General features: G+C 45.0%; 2 protein-coding genes across 4 annotated transcripts in view; one reads left to right on the top strand and one right to left on the bottom strand.

Moving 5' to 3' along the window:
* The window catches only part of DOCK1 (dedicator of cytokinesis 1), a 551514-nt gene that overhangs the window by 240585 nt on the left and 287360 nt on the right, over positions 1-23569 (bottom strand). The gene's annotated exons all lie outside the window — the stretch shown is intronic.
* Positions 17909-23569, top strand: part of INSYN2A (inhibitory synaptic factor 2A) — a 61041-nt gene continuing 55380 nt past the window's right edge. The window contains exon 1 of the mRNA XM_033179154.1: positions 17909-18476. The gene's annotated coding sequence lies outside the window, so the exon portion shown is untranslated. The remainder of the gene's footprint in view (positions 18477-23569) is intronic.

Below are 23569 nucleotides of genomic sequence, written 5' to 3' on the forward strand. Positions count from 1 at the left end.
ATTGAATGATTTGTCACCTCTACATAGGTATTTCTTCTCTTGCATGAATGATCTGTTTTGATTTAAAAATGAAAAAAAAAAGGCTGGGTGCGGTGGCTCACGCCTGTAATCCCAGCACTTTGGGAGGCCAAGGCGGGTGGATCATGAGGTCAGGAGATTGAGACCATCCTGGCTAACACAGTGAAACCCTGTCTCTGCCCAAAAAAAAAAAAAAAAAAAATTAGCCAGGCCTGATGGCGGGCTCCTGTAGTCCCAGCTACTCAGGAGGCTGAGGCAGGAGAATGGCGTGAACCCTGCAGGCGGAGCTCTCAGTGAGCCGAGATCGCGCCACTGCACTCCAGCCTGGGTGACAGAGCGAGACTCCGTCTTAAAAAACAGAATGAAATGATGTTGATGAACATTACCGATCAGTTGGAATAAGGCAGAAACGCCTACGGAGGAAGCTCAAAGCCCCACGGGCACTACACACGCAAAGGGGCATCATTTCCCAAAGTGTGTTCCCTGGAATGCTAGTCACAGCAGCCTAACAAAAAATAAATCAGTAAGGAGCCTGTGGGTAAGGAAAGTTAGGAAAACACTGTAATGCTGAACCCTAATCCTTACTCTAACAAACACTTGGTGTACATTAATGTATTCATGTTTCTGAAAGCACTGCTATAGGGAGACAGATTTCATTCTCTTCATCTTGGTGTTGCCCAATCTCATGTGATCAATCTCTTTAAAGAGAACTTATCACTATTCCAAGAAAACGTTTGAAAAACACCCCCAAAACTGATTCAAAATCACACAAATTCCACCCTAGTTCAGACGTATACAAAAACACTTTATGAAGAATAAATCAGACCTTTCTTGGGAACATTCTAGGCACAGAACCTTTCTAAAGCATTAGAACATATCATTGATTGCTTTGAATAAAAAGAAAAACTATCCATCTTGTTCTTTCTGTCTCTAGCATCCTACTTGTTACTTACACTGATGCCCACACTTAACTTCCAAGTACTGTCTTAAAAATCAAAGAAAACCTCTCTTTCTCTTTCTTCTCTTCCCAAAAATATTCTGAGCTTTTTGAAATACATGTAAAAGAAATATCTACGCATATAAAAGCTTGCATAGGTACACACAAACAAGAAGGTGTGTAAAGACATACAGCAAGCTGTCAACAGTGCTGAGGAATCTAACGGGGATGGACAGAAAAGGGATAGGGGATAAGAATGATTAGTTTTGACTTTATACATCCTTAGTGTATTATTTTCACTCATTATAAAAAGCAGGTAATACTGTTAAATTATTTTAAATAGGGAGGTTGTTGAAATGAAAACATTTTTCCAAATATGAATTTAAGAAGCAAGAAATCATCAGAGAAGAGACGCTGAAGCAAAAATGTGATTCTCCATCCTTTTTTTTTTTTTTTTTTTTTTTTTGGCAAGGGGTGAGGAGAGTGGGATTGAAAAAATGTTGACAACATAAGTCAAGGAATTAACAAGGTACTTTCCAAGCCCTTAACAGAGATGCTGCCCTCATAGACAGGTGTAATTATGGATTTAGAAAATTCATCCTTCATTGAGGAAAAAAAAAACACTCCTAAAGGAAATGAGAGCTGCGGTCTTGCTGGGCATTGCGAAATCACTACAAGGAGAGGCTTAACTCACGCAGGCTCCCTGAAAGCACAGAGGGAGCTAAAGAAAAATAAATCGAGGTGTCTGCAAGCGAGAAGCACAGTCCTCCACTGTTCACACCTGCCCGCCGAATCAAAGGCTTCGAATATTAGAGGCTCTTTACTTTCTAATGGAAACACATTCTCAACTTCTGAATGGATTAGATCTCACGCTTGCATATTTCTTCAAGCATACATGAGTATAAAATAACGTGTAAAAGTAAAGTCTCACTTTTCTTGACATGCAGCCAGTGTTGCCACGTGATGGCCTGGTAGAAGTTTGCTTCTAAAACCACTTTTACATGAGAGCAAAGACCAAAATGATTCTTGAAATAATTTAATATCTTATCCAAGCAGACACATCAGGCAAAGTCACCTCGTAAACAACTCTGAGAAACAAGTGACCTGGGGTTAAATAACTCTACTTCCATGAGGATATCATCCTCGGAGTCATTGAAAGGATGCACAGAGCCAGAATGACACACCCACTTGTGATGGATGATTGAATTATTTTGTAATATATGCTTCTTCTCCAAAGCATTGAGTCCTTCAAGAAGGAAAACACATTGTATTCTCAAATGCAAATTTAATTTTATTTGCAGGTTTAAATCTTTTCAAAGGGCACTACTTTGAAACTTCGGAATATTGGCACACTCTGCAGAGCTTTCAGAACATGTAGTGGGCTGGCTGACACTCACAGGAAGTGATTTGCAAGAGTCCAGCAGCAGGGAAGGGCAGGTGTGTGCAGGGACCTCCTTGTGTCTCAGTGTACATCCCGTGAGGATTCAGGGCTCCCATTCCAGGGGTGGCCTGGACAGCAGGGCTGGAGTCTCTGCCATGACATCTTCACTTTTCACCAGGTACATGGATTATTTTCAGTATGTTTAGAAAAACAATGCTGTCTGAATTTTTCTTATTTGGCCAATTATCTGATCCATAATTTCTGCTATGAAGAAAAAAATCAGTGTCTTCAAAATTCAATAAATGAATGCTGTGAAATGTCAGCGGCACACATGACAATAATAAAAAGCACACAGACAGCTATATTTCCTCTATGAAACAGCAGGTCCGCATCAGATCACGTCTCAAGACCCCGAATTCCCTAATAGCGGATGGCGATGTCTATAAAGACAGCAAATAGGAGACACAGATGGCAGCTTTGCTAAGGCCAGTAGATGAACCGGAAGCATGCTTATTAGGGGTATTAGGAACATGACGAGAGGAGTGTCTCTCCTTTTATGATGTCTGACAGCATCAGCCCAGAACTCGAGTCTGGGAGTCTGCTGAGTACATTGAGACAATGTCCTGCCTGATAGATGAGACATGAAAATCCCATCTGTCTGGCAAGTTGCACTTGGCTTTCCTTAGCTGCCCTTCCTGCAGTTAGAGTGCGGGTCTCAGCAGCTCAGCTAAGGTTTTAAGAAGGGTCATGGACACGGCTGTACAGTTTCACTTCTGCAAGATGAGTAAGTTCTAGAGATCTGCTGCACAACGCTGTATCCACAGTTAACAGTACCATAATGTACACTTAAAACTGTGAAAAGGGCGGATGTAAAATGTTCTAAATAAAACAAAGACAAGAAAATAATAAAGTAAAACAAAATGCTAAACAGAATGTAATAAAATATCATGGGTCCCATACCAAGAGCTGCTGGCTGTAATACATTTAAGTCATTATGCCACGTGTCACATTCAGAAATCAGTCACAAGAATATTCTGAGTTTTTATTTTTCTCTTTGAAGAAATTCAGTAACACCTAGAACAATGCAGTAGAGGGAGAGGATATGCATGAGGCTTTAAACTTCATGAGGCTGAGGAATCCTCAGAGAAGGAAAACAAAAAGAGGCTGGGGGAGCGAGTAGAGGCCATCCTGCATCAGCCTCCACTCACCAGAGGGGCAGAGCCACGAGCTATGTGCCCAGCACCCTTGTAGTCCACGGCTGGAGCCACCCAGGGAACAGGCAGTGGCTCCAAGGCAGGACTCAGGGACAGACAGAAGAACTGAGGTTCAACGAGAGAGAACAAGAGGGAAAAAGAAACAGCTCTGCTTTGGCACCTGGTAGATGTGCATTTCCTAGTTTCCTGGGCTCAGCCTGAGAGTTATTCCACAGTAATCACAGAAAGCCCCCCTCTGACTGCATTATCATCCAAATGCACACGGTTCTACATCCTTCAGAAGAAATTCTCAGGCATCTGTCCCTTTACAGCCCCTCTAATGCCGCCTGTCACCATCGTGGTTCTCCACAGCTTCCGTGGGAGTCGTCTGCCGAGACAAGCTGGGGCCATTCTTCCTGGGATAAGCACTGGGGCCACCTTATGTGGCACCGCCGAAGGCCACAGTGCCTGCTGATGGCAGCACTGTGAGGTCTCTACAGTGGTTTCCATAGGTAATGGGCCAATAACCACCAAATGTAAGACTTCATAAAAAATCTCACTCTCACTGTGAGGGAACCAGGAAATGGAGAGAAACCTTTTTTTTATTTCTTGACTGAGGTAGGCGGGAAGTCTGGCATGGCATCGTAATGTACCAGGCAACTATAAAGAGAGAAGGATGATTTATGCCAGCAACCTAGCAGTCAAGCTTGGAATTCCCTTAACCCAAGTCTCCATGTCCTTGGAAAACTGGACACACAGGGCTTACCAACTCCTGCAGCCTTACTAAGGTGAATAAAATTAAAATGAGGTTTATTAAGCGGACTCTTAGTGGACTGTCTCTGCTGAGAGAGTCTGCGTATTTAGGGGTGTGTGCTAACAGGAAGAGGTGAACACATGCATTTATAACCACCTTTGCAATCCCTGGGACACTCCGAAGTTCTTTCCATAAATTCTATGTGTAACATTTAATTGCCCAGTTGTGGGATATGTTGATTTTTACACCACATCTGATGGAGCACCTACTGATGCGAATCATTTTCTCGCATTTTCACTACTTGTCCATTTTTCAAATCCATCATTTAAAAATGAAAGGCAGCTCCGCTCAAGGAAAGAAAAATGGGTTTGATGATGCCCTTTAAGCACCCAGCTCTAGCAGTATAATGTGAAATACACTCCAGGGCTGTGCTGTTGCCTCTGACAGTAAGGATGAGATGGGCCCTCACCCTTGCGTCTGTGATATCCTGAAAGTCACCAGGTGCCCAAAGGACACACAGACACCACCCAATCCTTAGCTCTGCTCTCCGGGCGGCTACTTCTGGCCCTTGCTCCTATTTCCAGTCTCCAATCTCGGATGAGGTTTTCCCACACAGGGTGACCTCAGATTTTGCTTTACTTTATGAAAATCCAACTCAGACCCTAAAATAGGCACATGCACTTGCATTTTCATTCTTAAACCCCAAAAGCCAGCTCAGTCTTCTCCTAACTTCTGGGAGTTAAACATTCAGACTCATCCAGTGGAATCTCAGTGTAAAGAACATGAAACTTTATCACAGTTGCACTCATTGTGGATGGAAATAAAGTTAAAAACCAACAAACTGATGCTGGATCATCAAATAAATTTCAGTGTTTCCAGTTACGCAGTGAGAAAATAAATTCAAAGATGTTTCCTTTGGTTAAACACACATGAAAAAAATGCAGTGTAGGTTAAGCATTTCATTGCTAGGTAAACAAGAAGCCATCACCTAAGAGAGGCTGTATTAACTACCACTTGGTAAGTGGTAGCAATATACACAGTGAACTGAATTTAATTAATAAAGAAGCTCCACAGTCTTAATGATAGGCAACACAAAAATACTGCAATAGGAAATTCAATTAGAAATTTATCCTATGTCTTTAGAGAATATCTCAATGTACTAACAGATGATATCGTACTGACAAATTTGAAAGTGGGGTGCTAATCCACAATGAAGCTCAATGATCTCAATGTTCATGATGTCACATTTTGTCATGTTTTTAAAAAAATGAAACGGAGTCTTGAAATCTTGGCTTCCTGATAATATTCAAATCTTAGGCATTAAATATAATATTCAAAAGGATAACCAACTGATTATTGATTCTTATTTTAGTGAAAAACGCATGTTAAGCTAATACATAATCACTTTTCATATGGTTACAGAAAACAATTATAGAAACTTTACTATTCATCTCAATTGTTTGGAAACCATCAATACAGGAAACTAAATTACAACAGTCATCATAAGAGCTCCAGTATTAAAAGCCTACAGCAAAGATACTCCATTGGGTTGCATGACATACTTAAATAAATCAGCGGGAGATGAAAATCCAATACTGACTGTCCAGGATTGTCTCCTCAAGTCTTCTCTCAGGGGAACGTGGTGAATAAAATTATTGGACAAAGGAGCCAAACATATACGACTGTCCATTTAAAATAATGACTGCATGTTGGTTCCCATAACTGGAGTATTCCCATAACTAAGAAAGCAAAATTCTTCTGCTTCACAATGACAAAGATATTCCCAGTTGTTTGTATGGAACTATTTCTTACTCAAACACTAACAGATGAATGGCCCCTTCACCATATCCCTTGCCAGAAGTAAGCCTTGATAGGATATACTGCTCTAATTCTGCTCAAATCGCAGATGAGGCCGGATGAGCCTACAATCTAGTGTATGTAAGAAGCAAAGGGGAAAAACACTGAATTCTCCCGTGATAAGTCCAAACGCATCAACTCATTCTTAAAATTTGGGTCTACATATGGTATCAAAATTCTGCCCAACAACTTACGCTATAAGCCAGGGGTCAGAAAACTACAGCCTGTGGACCAAATCTGGCTCACCTCCTGGTTTGGTAAATAAAGTTTTGTTGGAACTGAGTAGTTGCCCATTTGTTTACATATTCTCTACAGCTTCTTTCCCGCTTCACCAGCAGAGTTGGGTTTTCATGACCTTTGAAATGTTATGATGTTATGGCCTTCAAAGTCTAAAATATTTATAATGTAGCGCGTTAAGAAAAACTTTTAACACCTGCTATAAACTATTCTTTCAATCAACACTTAGATAATAAAGTCAGTTGCCTATTAAGGCAATCTCAAAATGTGAGAATTGTCCGTGTTCTCAACATGTAAAAGAATAAATATTCTCTTATTTTCCTGGGAAAAGAGGAAGAGTACGTCCAAATCTGCCAAAAGTGTTACTGGTACATTCAGGTACAAGTTAAACAAGGCCAAAATATGCCTATCTTTTGCCTCACTAGAAGTTGAACTGTTCATCTGGTATTTCTGGAGACAATTCCTAATCAGCCCCCAACTTCCTGGTACAGCTTTCTACATGAGATTCCTGACTTGGTCACATTTGGGCACCGCCCGGTGCTTGCTGCCTCATCTCACAATGGTGTGGATAACAGTGCCCAGTTTCATAGAGATTTTAGGAGGATTAAGGTGAGACCAGGATTTAATTCTCATAAAGCTCTAGAACTATGAGCAGCGAGAACTGGTGGGCATAAATTGAGTTGGCTCAATTAAGATTGGAGAATGAGGGAAGGCTGTATTTTCCTTTTTCCCCCACAAAGGTTCAGTTTCTTCTTGGCAACTGAGGTCCTATTCTCTGTGAAGTGCAGGCAGGTTTTGGAAGAGATTGCACCTCCACCGCCAAAAAGAAACTGAAAGGCATTAGAAGTAAAATACTTAATAGGCCACTAAGTCTGTTTATATTAGAAGGAGCAGGGTGATGGATATGGTAAAAACAGGAATAAACTGATTTAAATTGAAAAAGACCTTCAGACGTACTGAAAGACAGCACATTGGTAAGTTCCAATGAAGCAGAGCTTGGAAAAATGGAGCAGGGAAGGAATCCTGCACTATTCTGTAATGCCAGCTCTTGATTTTTCATATCCTATCAACATTTCATAGTTCATAATGTTGTCAAACAATGAAAATTAAGAGACGTATGTATAAATACCAGCTAACACAGTGTCTGGCTTTTTGGGCAGTAGTACATGAGGTTCTTTATTTATTGAGCTCTGGATTCTACTCAATAAATGCCATCCAGGAAGTAGAGGGGGACTTTGGAGAACATAGAGCACCTAAGTTCTGCTCTCACAGTGCAAATCACATCAAGACTCTCTTACCCAAGGAACATGTGCAGAAATCCACAACAAACAATTTTGTACTCTGATAGTATATTAAGTAAATGCGTATTCTTATACACATGTATGTACAAGAATATATGGTAGGCTGGGCACAGTGGCTCATGCCTTTAATCCCAGCACTTTGGGAGGCCGAGGTGGGCACATCGCTTGAGGTCAGGAGTTTGAGACCAGCCTGGTCAACAAGGCAAAACCCTGTCTCTCCTAAAAATACAAAAATTAGCCGGGTGTGGTGGCGGGTGCCTGTAATCCCAGCTACTCGGGAGGCTGAGGCACTAGAATTGCTTGAGCTTGGGAGACAGAGGTTGCAGTGAGTTCAGCTTGTACCACTGCACTATACCCTGGGCAACAGAGTGAGACTGTCTCAAAAAAAAAAAAAAAAGAAGAAGAACAAGAAGAATATATGGTAGATGACAATGTAATAAATGATGTTCTAAAAAGTCACCTTTTAAATTATTTTGGAAAACTGAATCCCTCTAAGTGCATGGTAAACAGTGATTATTTGAAGGTAGCGTTAATCAAAATGAGCATTTATTTGGTAAGGTTTACTTGTTGGTAAGTCATACTTGCATGTAAAGAGTTTGCTTGAAGTTCACTATACCCCTAGATGATAACTCTTTTAAAATAACTGACTCTATTCTGTATTCAAACAGAGAGATTATGCATGCTTGTCAAGAAATAAAGAATAGGGGAAGTCTATGGGAGACCGTTGCGTCTTACATGGTATATAGACATTTCTGCTTTAACGGAGTTTATTTAAATTCATGGCAAACATCACCCTGTTTCAACACTTGTCATATGAATCGCAATTTAAGCTGATTTCACTTCAGCAATGTTTAAAAATGTCCTTTAAATACTAACAAAATATGTATTGTCATCGAAGAAGCAAAAGTCCAACAAGGAACTTTACACAGGCCTAATGTACGGAAGGGGAACATTTCTTCGTAAAGCCACGTGCTGTTTGCTGTGGCCACCTGCCTCCATCCACTTACGCCACCAAGAGTGGGTGGTTGCCAAACACGTGTCTGAGTTCAGCTTTAATCTGCTTACCCTATTTTCTCAGTAGAGGTTCTGTAAAATACCAAATCGAATGCATCATGCAACTCGCCCACCACAACAGAGACAGAACCTGGAAATCCCAGGGCTGAGAGACCCAGAGGATCCACCAGGCAGCCAGAAGCTGCACTCCTTTATCCACGCTGGAGTCGGAAGCCGAGAAAGCTCCAGAGTGAAAATGTTCATTAACACCCACGGACCAAAAAGGAAAGAGTCAATAACGTATGAATCTTGAAGGTGAAGATGTTGGTTCTCTACCATTTTCATGGTGTGAATGAATCACAAGTCTTATTTTAAGGGACTCAGAAGTATCATGAGCAATCCCATGTGACAATATTTACTCTGGGGAAGGAAAAAATCAGTACCATTAAAAAAAATTTCTTCATTGTCATATTTGAGTTCAGAGAAGAAAAAAAAATCAATAAATGTTATTTTCTATTAGAACTTAGGGGCATTCAGCTTGGATAGCCCAAGGCATGGTAATGAAAGGGTAACTTTATTGCTCATGGTCATCAAACAGAGCCAGGCCAGCCACAGTCAAATGGGGAGGGTGACTGATCTGGAGGCGGGTCATAGGATAGCAAGTCACGTGCAAGGATGGCTTGTCCAACAGGTCAAGAGCAGCCACTGAGGGTATCGGCTATCATGGCCTCTCAAACCCACATTTACTTTTCTTACCTACTCAACCCTAGGTGATCTTCTTCAATATTTAACAAATTCTGAAACAAACGTCTGGGATGCACACTGAAAACACAAATAAAATGAATTTAGGTTTCCTTTCAACTTTATACTGAGTAACAGATCTCTTGGACAATGCTACTTCACCTTTTGGGTGACTCAATTTCCAAATGCCCATCTCTATTTAAAGAAAAAAAAAAAAATGGTTGGGCACGGTGGCTCACGCCTGTGATCCCAGCACTTTGGGAGGCTGAGGCAAGTGGACTGCATGAGGTCAGGAGTTCGAGACCAGCCTGGCCAACATGGTAAAACCCCATCTCCACTAAAAATAGAAAGATTAGCTAGGTGTGGTGGCGCATGCGTGTAATCCCAGCTATGGAGAATTGCTTGAACCTGGCGGGCGGAGGTTGCACTGAGCCAAGATCACATCACTGCACTCCAGCCTGGGTGACAGAGTGAGACTCCATCTCAAAACAAAACAAAACAAAACAAAACAGATTTTCACGTTTCTTTCTTGAATCCACGGAAACAGCCAATAACACAAATGGGAAAAAGCTCTGTAGGATTTGCCTCCCTTGATTAAATGAGATGAATATTCTGGAATCTTAAGATCCTCCCTTTCCCCTCTCAATCAAGGAAGGTCTAGGAGATCACTCAGAGGCCTCCATCCAGGCAAGGGGGAGAAGGTACCAGGGAGATGTGACTGCCGAGATACAGGGATTTGGATGACGCCAGGAGCATTTGTACAACATTCTAGCCATACTGACTTTAAACTATGAACACCGGATTTTCTAAAAAGAGAAAAAAAATTAAGCAAGATTTACAAGCAAAATTTCCTGCCTTTCTTTGAATCTCAAAAAAAAAAAAAAGAAAGAAAGCAATCAAAATTGTATAAGAAATGTCTTCAAATAAGTTTTTGATTTTTCCTTTAACTTTAGTTAATGGACTAATACATGAGAACCCAGAAGCGAGGGGTGCACACACATTTAGAGTTTGGCACAGCTGCAGAATGTGCCAAAGCACAAATTAGGTGAATTGGACATGGGGAGATCTGCAGCCCTACCGTGCAGTGCAATTAACGTGAAGACTGTTGAATTCTCCAAAGACTCAATAATATGAAAAAAAAATGTTTATGGAAAACATGGAACTGACCACCTATGTGCCCTCAAAGGTCATCAAACATAACTAAAGATTTTTTTTATTTAATTCTGTACTTTTCCCATTCGGAGCTTGGTGTTTAAGAACAAAATGCTTACTTTGGGAGGCCGAGGCAGGCGGATCACGAGGTCAGGATATTGAGACCACCCTGGCTAACATGGTGAAACCCCGTCTCTACTAAAAATACAAAAAATCAGCCGGGCGTGATGGCGGGCGCCTATAGTCCCAGCTACTTGGGAGGCTGAGGCAGGAGAATGGTGTGAACCTGGGAGGCGGAGCTTGCAGTGAGCCGAGATCGCGCCACTGCACTCCAGCCTGGGCTACAGAGCAAGACTCCATCTCAAAAAGAAAAAAAAAGAACAAAATGTTTGCTTTCCAATGTTCAATAGCTTGCTATCAAATCACCCATGAGCCATGCTAGTAAATAAATACATCTAAAGTCAGGTCGTCAATTCTTAGACTAAATTAGCAAAATAATTTATTGCACTGAGTGCATAAAATGTCAAGGGTAGGTAATTAGAATTATATGCAGTGTGTTAGTCATCTTTAAAAAAAATAAAAGCACGTATCCTGTCCACTATGACTGAATCTCAGCAAATGACAGTACCAAAGAGGTGTTCGGGATAATCCAAAGGCCATGGTAACACGATGCCATTACACATGGCACCCTAAGGGTGTGAAGTAGCCTCTTGTGGTATAGATGGGATACGTACATTGTGATGAATCATTTTAATAGCTGTTATTCAACGAAGAAAACATGATCATATCACTGAGATTATATTGGGAAAGCTTAGAGTGCTACCGAAATGCAAAATGATTTCAGTATATTGCTGTTCCAGTGCTTGTTTTTATTTCAAAGTGTAACTAACACAGTGAGATGATGAGGGACGGCTAATGACAACAAAAGAATGCTGGTCAAAGCTACTCTCCAGCCAGACAGGATGCAGCATCAGCTTCCTGAGAGCCTGGCATGAGCAGCTGGCATTTTTGGTCAGAATCTGTCCTCTGGTTGCATCAGACAGAACTGGATTTCAATCCAGGCTCCACCCCTTCCTAGCTGTGTGACCTTGGAGGATCATTTATGTTCTCTGATCTACATCTGTGGAGAGACTTTAACAATATCACACTCACAGTTATCTGGTAAGAACCAATATATATAACCCACAATGCACCGAGTACCTGGCACCCTGGAGGTGCGCAGCCGAAGTGGAGCATCAGTCTCATCAAAGTCTCATATTCAGTCAGGGCTTGAGGAAGGAAAAAAGTAGAACAAGGAGGCTCCCATTTTCCTTGCATTCTCCTCTGCCCCATCCCTCTTCCATGCCTGTGGAACCTAAGGTAGGGATGGAGGGCAAACAAGGAAGTTCCCACACCACCCAGCTGGGAGAAGACTCCAGGTCTCCCTGCAGCAGCTCCCTAAAGAAAAGCTTTCTGTGCACCAGGGCAGAAGGTCTGGGAAGCGCAGCCCATAATTCCAGCACTAGTACAGAGCACTGGTAGGCTGGAAGCTCAAGTGTGAAATCCATTCTTACCCCTCTTACCCCTTCCTGTCCAAGTTCTTTTTTTTTTTGGGTGGGGGGGTGGGGACACAGAGTCTTGCTCTGTCACCCAGGCTGGAATGTCATGGCACGATCTTGCCTCACTGCAACCTTCACCCCTCAGGTTCAAGTGATTCTACTGCTTCAGCCTCCCGAGTAGCTGGGATTATAGGCATGCACCACTATGCCTTGCTAATTTTCCTATTTTTAGCAGAGACAAAGTTTCACCATGTTGGCTAGGCTGGTCTCGAACTCCTGAGCTCAAGCAATCTGCCCGCCTTGGCCTCCCAAAGTGCTTGGATTACAGGCATAAGCGCCTGGACCCTTCCTGCCCTAGTTCTGAACAGAAGTATCACTTTCTGTCATGGGCATGTAAGCCGCTTTATGAGAAGGTGGCTTCAGCAGGCTCAATGAGACTAGTGGCCTTACCAGCAAGGATTAAGACAAGCCCATTGAGCCATCTACCCGTGCTGAAGAGGTTGGCTCCCCAGTGATGAGAACGGGATAGTAAGAAACCCTATAGAAACTAGCACCCAAGACTGACCAAATAAAGGTCAACAAAATAAAGGGTTTCTGTTTCATTCCTCAGGAGTCCACCTAAAAGAAAGGAGAGACTGCAGTTGGGAGGGGAAAGCCTTGGGGTTTGCTCAGAGCCCTGAAAATGAGGGATTGTGAGGGGAGAAGGGAGAGGCAGAGTGCACGCCTACTCTTCCTTATTCCTGTACATCACTGCCTCAGTTGTATGGAGCATCCAAAAAAAAAAAAAAAAACCTAAAGCCACTTCACTCTCTTTCAAAAGGAAAACTTTCCGTTTCTGTGGATAAATTAGATTCACAATGATGCATCACAGAAAGCCAGGGACGTCGACTAGTCCTCACGATGCTCAGGTTTTCCAAAACAAATTTGTATTTCAGGCCAATAAACCATCTCTAGTGTCTTAACATGAAAGGAAAAGAAGGCCAGAGGAGTGGCATGTCCCTGGAACATGAAGCAGCACTTCAGAAACAGCTCTGGTTCCCACCAGAAGGAAACATGGCTCGGCTGCCAGGACAGTGGAAGAGCCACGGGCAAGGGGCTTTAAACAAAGTCAGACTCTTAAACCAGAAATAAGCCCAGAAAGAGGAGACTAAAGGCTCGAGCAGAATATGACAAGGGGAATGATGCAGAAAGCCTTCCTGAAGGGCTCGGCAGAAAAGGAGGCCCCACTGGGGCACGCTTGAGCATTGTGTCTGTCTTGTTCTTGAAAGGCAAGGCTAAAGTGCCCCCAAGTGATTGATTTCGACCCTACAGGTCTAAGGGGATAGGAGTTACTTTTCCCTTGCAGGCATTGAGCACTGGCTGATTTGCGACCACAGCTTCTGAACTGACAGGTGTAACCTGCCCATTACAGACTTAGGTTGGGCTTATCTAAGAGTCTCTCTGGAATATGAAGATGTCAGAGGCGTTCGAACCACAGCGACTCCATTTTGAGTGAAGACTAGGGAAATGAGGCTGGGACTTACTGGGCTGCATTCTTAGAAAGTTAGGCATTCCTCACCTCTAGATGTTTAAGGTTAAGGGAACACATTGATGATGTTTACTAAACAGACCCAGACTTAGGAGTGTCCTAATATCCAGACATCTTGAGAACAAAGGCATTCCTAATTTTACTTTAAAAATAATAATATCGGGCGCAGTGGCTCACGCCTGTAATCTTAGCACTTTGGGCGGCGGAGACGAGGGGATTGCCTGAGCTGAGGAGTTGAAGACCAGCCTGGGCAACATGGTGAAACCTCATTTCTACTAAAATACAAAAAACCAGGCAGGCGGGGTTACGGGCGCCTGTAATCCCAGCTACTCAGGAGGCTGAGGCACGAGAATTGCTTGAACATGGGAGATGGAAGTTGCAGTGAGCTGACATCACGCCACTCTAGCCTGGGCAACAAAGCGAAACTCTGTCTCCAAAAACAAAAACAAAAACAAAAACAGGTAATACCGATCCTTGCAAAATATTGTAATTGAGACATTTAATCCTTTATCACAAATCCTTGTAGCAGAGCAAAGCTCCCATATATATGAGTATTGTATCTAGGCTGGACGCGTTCCTCCTCTTACTTTTGGGAATGTCCCACTCGTCTATGGAGTAGCTATTCTTTCACTACTTTATTCTCTTAATAAACTTGCCTTCACTTTGTACTGTGGACTCGCCCTGAATTCTTTCTTGTGTGAGATCCAAGAACCCTCTCTTGGGATCTGGATTGGGACCCCTTTCATGCAACAAAGATATGGGAAAGAAAAATTCATGTCCATGGTGAACTCTGTCGTAGCCACATTGGACAGTTGGAAGGGCAGGCGTTTCATCGGCAGCCTCCTAAAGAAGGAAAGTCTGCTGTGCAGCTAAACCGGAAGGCTCCTCTTCGGCAGCTGCTAGTTTGGAGACACTTCTGTCTTCTCCTACCTTGCACATTGGAGAAGATACAGGTTAATCGCACTGACAGATATGCTGGATCACTGAGGGGTGAGGGTTATTGGGGAGCATTCATGTGGACACTGCAATGACACAGTGATGACGCTCAGACAAATGGGGTCACACTGAGACAGGAATCATCTCCATGAATTTCTATATATGTGGAAAACTGCATAAGCAACTAGTGCAAGAGACAGTACGATCCAGCTCCACTGAAGGTGCTACGGTCTTGGGCAACGAGTATGCCTCAAAGGTGATCCCCATTCTGATATTTCCCACCATCGGTAGTTTTGTCACATTCTTGGACTTCATCTAAATGGAATCATGTCATAAACACTGGGTGTCTGGCTTCCTTTGATCTGCACCTTTGTAAAAGTCCTCCATGCATGCAATCAGCAGTCAGTGCTTTTGGATTGCTGTCTAGTATTCCACTATACGAAGAACCAAGAAATCTTTATTTCCTGTTGATTGGTATTTGGATTATTTCCAGTTTGGAACAGATATAGATAAACCTGTTATGAACATTTTTGAACATCTTTGACTTGTATATTCTTGACTTTTTTATGTGGAAATTGGGACCTCAAACTTACCATGCCATAGGGGTGGAATTCCAGCAATTCTCTGTACAACCCCTGCACAATTCCAAGAAGAAGGCAAAAGAAGACAGACTTGGATATTTTGCTTCGTTAGCTGTCTTGAACTTTCCTTTATTTTTATTCCTCTGCTTTTAGGAAATCCCACTTGAAAAGTTGCTATTTTCTCCTTTGCAAATCTATCTTTTTCAACAAAAATCTTAAGCAAAATATAAAAAGCCAATACCAATTGATTCCTAAAATGAATCTTTCTATCAAGTTTCAGTTTTTTTTTTCTTTTCCTGAGGAAGCTGAGCATATTGACTCATTCTAGACCCTAAAAATAAGCCTACATCCCATCTATTAAAAAAAAATGCAATAGAGATCCGTGGGCAGAAAGATGACTGAAACTCCCTTCTCCCCAGCCAGCCCCCAGCATGATGCTTGCTTTAAAGTCTGGAGCATGATGACACACACCTCACCCATGTGGAATATCTCTCCGAGTCGAAGGTATGGTGAGGCAAATTTTCATCAATATTTTGATTTGTGATGCTGAAGACATGTACTTAAGTAATACAACATGTAAATCATTCCTTACTTCAAAAAAAAGAAGGGATGCTAATGATTTTAATAGACTTAGCAAAACAACTGTAAGTCTACTAGACAATTGAACAACTCTAAGCAGTCTTGACGATGCTACAAAGTTCTGTTATACTCTCTTCATATAAGTGGATTTTCTAACCTGCCAATTACGGTTTTCCATTTTCTTCCTGGAGTTATACATCATGCGAATCTCAGATAGCACTGTCCTTGGAGTTGTTTTCTTGCCAGCTCACAGTGCCACCTGTGGCTGAGCTCTGCCTTGCTGTGCACGCATTTATGTTGACCCGTTTTCACTGTTGGCCCTGGAAAACTTCAGCCTTCTGATACTATCAGCCCAATGCCCATGTTTCCTGGCAGCTTTATTTACAGTCATGTTTAAAAGACGGAAGGCAGATTTCAATTTTATGGATTGCCAATAAAGTAAGATTTACAGAAGTTCCCCAGACCGCTGGGAAAATTGCTGGAGCCCACAGGTGCAACAGCACATCCCCAAGGGAACATGCTGGAGAGTGGCATCTTCTCCTATCTAGTTTTAAACGTCCCCAACTCCTATACATTCCCTTTCCTGGCCCCTTCCAGGCAGAAGAGGGGACTGCAGTTTCCATACTGCTCACACATAATTAAGCATCTCTTTCCAGCCAGCTCCCAACAGCCTCCCTGGTAAGCTAGAAAATCGGGCTTGGGGGATCTGAGTTAAGAGGGACAAGAAGAGTGAGGTGGGCAGAGTTTGGATCCACAGGCTAAGGACTCCCATCCTGAGCATATCTGGATCCCCAAGGCTGGCAAAATTGTATCCCAAAGGATGCTGCAGGGTAAGAGGGAAACAGACGACGTTTTAGATTTTTTTTTCTTCTGGAACGTCTGGACACACTGCCCAAAGTATCCACAGGCAAATAAGGTATTTCGTATAAAGCCATTTACAAAAAAACAGACACTCTATAAGGCAGTGCTAGGCTCAGTTCAGCTCAGTGAACAAGGATGCAGTGATGGCTTGGCCACAGGCACAGAACTGGTGCTAGGTGCAGGGACTCAAGGATATACAGGTAAAGAGGTCTCACTGCCCACTGATGTGTTTGGAGAGGTGGGTGGGTGAAAGGACTTTCCACTTGTCCTCCCAATTTACTCTCTGTAGCCTGTCCCTTCCCTGGGGTCCACCACTTTTCTGTCCTTTCCTGAGAAACAGACTAATAAATGTGGCTACTTACATTTTACTTTACGTTCTAGGAGCAAATCCAGGGGGCCAGGAGCCCTGCACTCGGCTGGCTGCTTAGACCCTGGCCCAGGCCCCAGGGCCTACCAGGCATCAGAGGGACCCCTGGGTCTGCTGCCCTGAGCTCAGAACACCCAACACTCTTTGGTGGGTACGAAATTAAGGGTGGGGATAGCTCCTTGGCATCCTAGGTCTTTTCCTCCCCAAGAGACTTCTACTCTGCCCCAAAGGAACTCAGCCTCTGCGCCCCGTGGCTTCTGCTGGTGGAGACTGTGTGCTCTGGAGGGAGTAGGGTTCTTGGCTAGGAGTGGCAGTGGCGCTGGCTCTGGAGTGTCCCTAAATGTCAGCATGCAACATTATCAGGCAGGTCCTCCCACTTCATTTCTCAGGACACTCACAGGACTTCCTGTCCCCACGTAGAGGGGCTGACACCAGGTTAGAGCCTGCACTTAAAGGATCCCCAACCCCTGCTTCTACAAGGCAGCATAGGCAGGTGAGGGGCCAGGCACGTACACGACCCGCACCCTTCGCGCCTGGCTTCCCAAAGCTCTGCCCGGCCTTGCCAGCTGGCACAGCACACAGCCATGCAGCAGGGTCCCCAGCGACCCCTCAATCCCTGAGAGAACACACAGAGTCCCCCGGCCTCCAGCTGCTCTGGAGGCGGCTCCAGGGTAGACTCAACAAGTTCCCGGGCCATGCAGCGCCGCCTGCAGCCCAGAAACCCGGAGGACGCGCTGTGGTGGAGCCCCGCGAGCAGGCGGCAGCCGGCGGCAGCTCCTTCCACCACCTTCTCCTCCTCCTCCTCTCCTCCTCCTCCTCCTCCGGCTCCCGCGGCGGTGGGAGGGGGCTCCTCCACTCCCTCCCTATCCCCCACCCCACGCACGCGGCCCGGCCCGGCCCCGCGCCGCCCCCGCCCCACCCCCGCCCCGCGGGGCCGGGGCTCCGCCCGCCTCGGTGCCAGCCGGGCGCACAGGCAGCAGGCGCGCAGCTCGGGGCGCCCTCGCCTCTAGCCACCAGGCTCCGCGGAGTAGCTGGGACCTGGAGCAGCGGCAAGGACTTCCCTCCTGCTCCCTCCCCCGCCCCGCCCCCGCCTCCTGGCCCTGGCTCTGAGATCTCGCTGAAGACAATTGCAGTAAATGAGGACATCGGAGGAGCGCGAAGCCGGGTGGCTGTGGCTGGCTCCGCCACGCCGCGAGCAAGGGAGCGCGCGGGCGTCCCCGGAGCCGGCCGAGCCGCTGTCTCCCCGCGCGCGTCGCTAAGCGGGGCCAGAGGGACGCGAGCTGCGGCGCGGGGGCCCGCCGGTCCAGGAGGGCCGGGCCGGCGGCGGTGGAGGGGGCGGGCAGCAGGCGCGCAGCCGGCCAAGTCCCCGGAGCCGAGCCTTCCTCCGCGCGAGCCTGGTGAGTCTGGCCGCGGATGCTCTGCCCGAAGTGCTCCGTGCCGCGCCAGGCTTGCCAGGGTCCGCGGCGAGACATGCCCGAGCCAGGCGCTGCACCGACCTCGACTTATCTGTAAGCAGCGGAAGGTAAGCAGAGCCCCAAGTGCCCTTCTCCCGCGCCCCCGCGCCCGTCGTACTTGGCCGCGGGCAGAGCACCGCTCGGACAGGCGCCCACCCCGACTCCGGCGCACGCACTCGCCCCCTAAACCGGCTTGGCCGAAGACTCGGCGGCTCCCGGGGCCGGGACACCCCGGAGCAGCCGGGAGTGGACCCTGCGCGGGCGCAGGTGGGGGGCGAGGTTATGCAACTGCATCTGACGCGGCCGGGTCGCCGAGGGGCGTCTGGCAACTTTGGCGACGCCAGCGAGTAGTGGGGCTGCGCCTCTGCGATGTCGGTTCCAGACAAACGCCACAGCTTCCTGAGCGCCCGACAGCCTTAGCTAGGCAGAACTGGGGGATCCGGGGGCGGCCGTCTCCCATGAACATTTCGAGGCTTTTAAGTATTTTCCAAACTAAAGCGCCCTGGAAAGTACGGCTGATTAACTTCGGGGTGGGGGGGACGAGTTGGAGCAGAAGGGCCCTGACGCCAGCCGTTGAGGAGAAGCGCGAGCAGCAGTGAAGGCAGATGCCCACGTGAAATGCCAGTCTCCACCACTCCCTGGGGTTGGCACCTTCCCTGGGCTGCGGGCTGGGGTCGGTGCCCACGGGGCTTCTGGGTGCCTGGCATCCCGAGTCAGACCAGAACAGGCGTGGGAAACCAACCAACGCTGCAGACCTAAGAGAGGGCGAGCTGGCGGGCGAGGGCAGGAGGGAGGAGGGAGCTCGCAGGCAGCCCTGGGCCGGGGCAGCGCCTGGAGCCCAAAGTCAAGAGCGAGAGCCTGCATCTTGCTGGTTCATGCTCAGGGCTCCAGGCTGACGTCCCCACTGCTTGGCTAAAGAGCCGCTCCCTGTGACCTCAGCATTCTACTACCCAAAAATATGCCACAGGGAGAGGGAGCCAGTGATAAGGAGATGCCAGGAGTGGGGGAGGAGAGGTGCCTCTGGAGTAAATAGGAGAGAAAATGGGTGCGTTTTGCTTATCTACAGTCCAGGGCTCCTGCCCGGCCCCCTCTCCTGCTGTTGGTCTGTGCTGTGGGGCTGGATGCGCCCTGGGCCCCTGCGCCAGCAGCAACGGTGAAGCAGTTTACTTTGACCTTGTCTGCTTAGGCACTGAAATTCTGCGGAAGCATTCCGAGGTGAAACTGCAAGAGTGGGAAGGAACTTTGGGGGAGCCCTGCATTGGCTGGGAAGCCAAGCGATCATTTCAGAAGACTACAGCTCAGGCTAGCACAGGGTAGACGTCTGTGCACTTGAACGCTTTCCCCTGAACGAGGACTTGCTAGAGGGTTACCTTTCCATATCTCAGTGGGGGGACTGTCAGGGTGACTGCGCTGGCTGAGGTCTTGATTAAAAAAATACCACTCACAAGACCCGGACCATGCCCAGAGTAGTACATACGTGAAAATGATATAACCGTTATTAAGCTTACACTACAGCAGGTTACCGTCATTTCACCATGCAGAGGCGAAAAGTGCTGGTTTTTACTATTCCCCCACACTGTGCTGTTTCTTACATTCATATCCTGTTGAATGTTACTTTAGAAAGTTCATATTTATCTTTGCAATTTTTTTGCAAGAATGATTAGCAAACATGCATAGGGGGCTCAAAGGAAAAATGGAAGTCCTGCCATGTGCATGCCTCACCAGATATTAATCATTTACTATCCATGTTTACTACTTACATTAGATGGCACTGCTCCTCGCGATGGTTTTATTAGAGGCGCATTTGGTGAAGGAAAAAAAAAGTCTAGCACAGCTATCACTAATTGCGTGATTTTGCATAAATTACGTTAGCCATGGAGAGTTTTGTTGTCTTCACTAAATTCATCATTTTGTTTAAAAGACTGAACAATTCAGTTTAATTTCTTTAGCTAAATGAAAGACTTTTTCTTAAAGACAGGATGTCCTTGAAAAGCTAAATATGTCTTTAAACTTACTACAGTTGCCACGACTTTGTATTTTATCATTGTGATGAAGACTTTGAGCTTTTACGTAAGTCAGGCCCTTTATCCTATTAAGAAACAGAACTACTGGTTCAGAAATAGGCTAACAAGGCAAAAGCTGGGGAGCTCCATGTCTGCACAATGAAATTTCTGCAAGCTCTACGGGAGGCTGGGTACTCTATGACTCTGTTTACTTTGGGGGCTTCTCTGTTTTGCCAGTTATTTTCCCCTGTGACAGGAAAGGGAATTTTTGTGTTTTGTTTCTCCCTCTATAGGGAAATTTTTTAAAATAAATCAATAAATAAGAGAAAGACTTATACGTGAAAGGCATTCATCTACAAGGAAGACTCCTACACATTGAAATAAGCAGTCCAAAAATCAAAATGATTCTCAGAAATAACAATGGATCGCAGCAGAGCGGCAGGACAAACCCATTCATGTAGACATTTGTATTCTCTTGTTTGCACCCAGCCATGGCTACCTCATTTAGAGACACAACTACTGAACTCTGGAATATGAGAAGCACGTGACATGCTTCTCAGAGACTCATGATACAGAAATGGTCACAGCTACATCCCAAAGCAGCAGCTCTGTGGTCAGAAATTTACATAGGAGGGCAGTGACAGGTTCACCAGGGATTTGAATGCTTGTGAAGGATGCTGTTTAACCCTTCCATAGCACCCAAGCAGCTCAGTTGGGAAGGCTGGCAAATTCTACATACTTGAGGCAAACCACTGCCATTCTGGGAATGTGAGGTCATAAAAACTCCCCAGATAAAACCAGTGTCATCGTCATTTTTAATAGTCCTTCATAATGTGAGGCACCACATCCCCTCCCCACCATAATTCCACTGGTTGGAGACCTACATTCCCCAACCAGAAATTAGCTGGCATGATTTATGAAGCAGATCTTCTTCTGTCTCCTCACATATTTGATTTTAATATTTCATAACATTATGGAATGACTTCAATATTTTAAAGCGAAATTTAATATGATTGATACTACATGACGACACTTTCATTACCATGAAACTCTCATACAAACATTAAGAGATTTATCAAATACCGGAGCTAACCTATGATACGTGTGTGGTGAAACTTCATGACTTTCAATCAGTTTATTTAATATGGACATTGTTCTTATACATTAAGGACAGAATACAGACTTGCAGGAACCAAACTACAGGGACCCTGACAGGATTGCTGTAAACAAGTTGTTTGGACAATGTCTTGTGTTAAGCACTAAGCCATGAAAGTATAGGTTTGAACCTTTGGACCATGTGTGATAATGTGTCTGTTTCAGATCCTGAAGGCACTAACTAAGGTATTTCCAGGCAACCAAGGATCTTACCTCTCGCATTAAGAGAAACCATAACTTCAGAGACATTTCCTGGTTCCAAATTCAAGTCCTTTCAGAGAACCCTCTACTGTAAGTCACAGGATATTCAGTGTGCATCTGAGTCATATGTGCTTTAGACATTATTCAAACCATCATGAATGGGTTGAGGGACTTTGAGGTGTACAAAGATGTCACCAGATGACAAATCACTATCTGAATAAATACAAAACATTCTAACTTGACAACTGTGTCTCTGCTGAGTATATATTCCCAGCTCTAACTGGGACTGAGAGAAAATTAACTTGAATGGAGAACAGCAGATATTAGGGACAAGCAGGAATTATGATTCCAAATTACTCTATACACCTTTTGGCTAACAACATATTTCAAAGGGATTTGGAATTAACTCTCCCCAAAGTCATTATTTGCGAATATTTATTTTATAGAGCACTGAACTGTTTATTCAAAGTATTGCACATCCATAGACATGTTCTTTTTCCCACACTATCCTGCTGTTAGGAAGTTTGAGCAAAAAAAAAAAGAGAGAGATTCTTGCATCTCTGCATACCGTACATTCATATGAATTATACTACTCTATCCAATAGAATGGTAAACAAACAAACAAACAAACCCAGCATATCAAAATGCTTGTTGAAGTTTATATTCTACTTAATATGGAAAATTCCAATTCAGTCCTTAGTAATCTAGCTTTGGCCATGAAATGAAATGCAGTAAACTACAACATATGAGAGACATGGGAAGGAGGCTACGGAATGCTGAAAACACTACAGGCAGCCTTGCAGATAAAAGTTGCTCTCACTCCATCTCAGTAGAGATGATCACAGCTGTATCCCAAAGCAGGGGTTCCATGGACAGGCCCATCCCAGAGAGAAAGAGGAGAAAGCACAGGCTGATGGCATGAGGGCCTTTTGACAGCTGTTCAGTTGAGGAAGCAGCAAGGGGCTATGTCATACTCATGCCAACCTTAATGAAACTGAGTAGTCTTTGTGTTTCTAGGTCATTCCACTGGTGATGTGGGATCCCCCACCCTTGTTCTTCTCTAGGAAGGATCTTGTATTTGTCAACTGCCCTTCTTAATGTTTTTTAAAACCTTTTCTATATGTACTTACTGGTTAGATTTTAGATAACTCTTACTACCTGCATTTTGTACAGTGAAATCTGCTTATTTTTGTAGTAAGCGATTTTACCATCCTTAAAACTGTAGCAAAGATATAAAACCTGGGATTTTTAAATGGGGCAAGCATAGGGAAGATAGACAAGGTAGACGGATATGCAGATGGCTTTATTCAGAGAGGACTTCTGATTTGTGGATATGTACTGAGCTGTTGCAGCAGTGGCCAAGGCAATGTGTAAGGTGTTACAAGACCAAGTGAGAGGACTCCAAGAAGCTCAAGTCCAGGAGGAGGGGAGGTGGTGGCAAGAAGTGGCAGGAGCCTAAAGACTCCCAGGTAGAATCAGGATAGGAGATTACAGGCAGAGAGTGATGCCCTGGCTGACTTCGTGGGTGATGCTTGAGATTGGACTCCTGAGCCCAGCAGACATTAGTCCTGGAGCTTAAGCCAAGTGGGAGCGTGCTCAGGGCTACAGACTTGTATGGTAAGAGTGAGAAGTGACATGTGGCAAAGGTTGAGATGCTGGGATCAGAGAGTAGAGGCACAGTTTGGAGTCAGTCTGAGGAGGAACCAGCAGAGCAGGAGGGTCCTCTGCTGATGTTTTAAACAAGAACATATATTCTCAGAAGATTAAGACGGTGTAACTGGAGGTGAACCAGAAGAGAGGAG

This window comes from Trachypithecus francoisi, unplaced genomic scaffold (assembly GCF_009764315.1).
Source record: "Trachypithecus francoisi isolate TF-2019V2 unplaced genomic scaffold, Tfra_2.0 Contig01579, whole genome shotgun sequence".
Lineage (NCBI taxonomy): Eukaryota > Metazoa > Chordata > Mammalia > Primates > Cercopithecidae > Trachypithecus > Trachypithecus francoisi.